We start from the raw sequence: 1612 nt of genomic DNA on the forward strand, positions 1-1612 counted from the left end.
ATTGCTTACGTCAAGAGGGATGCCTTGATTTCTCTCGTCAGGACTTCAGTGGCTGTGTTTGGATTCATTGTGCTAGCTGGCCCAGGGGAAAACACGGGCGCCCCAGTCCAGGGACGTGTGGCAATGGGATCCTTTACAGTGACCCTGACTTGCCAAAGCATAATTTGGGTGATACCCTGGGCCATCTTTAGGCACAGCACGTAGTGTAGTCATTGTCCCTTTGCTGCCCCAGCTCAGTGGAGAAGGCCCAATCGCCAATCGTGTCAATACGGCAGGGACCCTCGGCAAGGGCCATTCATTTTAGTCTCTACTGTGAATCTGACCATGAAGGTTGGCTGCCTTACACACTCAAGTGTCACACACACACACACACACACACACACATTTTTTTGGCAAGGTCTTTTTCATGGCATGTGGGTGATTATGTGAGTGGAGCCCCATCCCATTTCAACTTCAACTGTCCTCACACTTCAATGACAAGCCAATTTCAAGTGAATATCATTTTCCCCCGCTTTGAGGAAGTCCACACCTACAAAAGAGGGAGGCTGCCAAGTTTCAAATCACAAGAATACCAGGTCCTCTGTGGGAAGCACACAAAGTCCATCTACTCTTCAAATAAAGTATGCTATCTCTGCCCTGGTCTGAAGCAGACCATGTTTTTTCCCTGAAGCACTTTCCTCAGGGAACTGCCCAGATAAATATTTTGTGGAAGCCTGACAAACCAGTATTCCCCCCAAACCCAGTAGACCCCCGAAATTCAAAGCAGGCAACCAGGACAAGTGAGATTGTGAGGTCAAACCCTCAACCAATGAGGAGTTGCCACGATATCAGGGTGAGGCCCATGGGGGCGAAAACGCCCAGCAGACTGCCCGCCACCCAGTGTGCTTACTGGTAACTCTGAATTCCACCAAGCAGCTTTCTGCAGAAGTCACATTTGCCTTGCTGAGAAACACTGAGTTAATCAAGTTTCAACTGGCGACCCCAACGTGCATTTCTAACACTGACGTGCAGCGATAAGCTACCGATAATCCATTTCCTCAGAGAAGCCCCACTGTCACCCTGATGTGGTGGGCACTCACAGAGCTTTCCTGCTCCTTGAACACGTCTCCTTGAGGACTCACAAGCCTCCAGTCAGTGTCTTTTTAGACAGTTTTCGGGGAGAAAAGATTTGGAGATGCACAGAGATTTCGGCCCCCTCGCCCTATGCCCCTGCCAATACCCTAGGTCCAGTAAGAGCTGGTTAGCACCTTCCCACTGGCCTTTCTGAGGGCCATGGCCCAGCGTGTTCGAGTCAAGGGAACTCCAGAGTGGAACAGGTGCGAAGGTGCAACTCAGAGAAGAACGCCAAAAGCCTCCAAGACGTTGATCTTCTCAAGGGTCTCCAATTGGCCCCTCACTGGCAGCTGGGAATGCCCCTTCCCCAAGTCTCAGGGAGATGGCCTCAACTGCCATTACACTCCCTGCCCCTCTACACTAAGGAGGCCTCCGATCCTCTGCACAACAGGGTACACTCAGATCAGCTCCCCACTCCTCTATGAGTTTGAAATGTGGAGTTACACAATAAGACCCTTTTCGTCATGTGCTGAAAGGCTACTTCATAGTCCCCCAATGT

This window comes from Echinops telfairi, unplaced genomic scaffold, assembly GCF_000313985.2.
Source record: "Echinops telfairi isolate 266 unplaced genomic scaffold, ASM31398v2 ScPeMD7_7472;HRSCAF=8510, whole genome shotgun sequence".
In the NCBI taxonomy this organism is placed as follows: domain Eukaryota; kingdom Metazoa; phylum Chordata; class Mammalia; order Afrosoricida; family Tenrecidae; genus Echinops; species Echinops telfairi.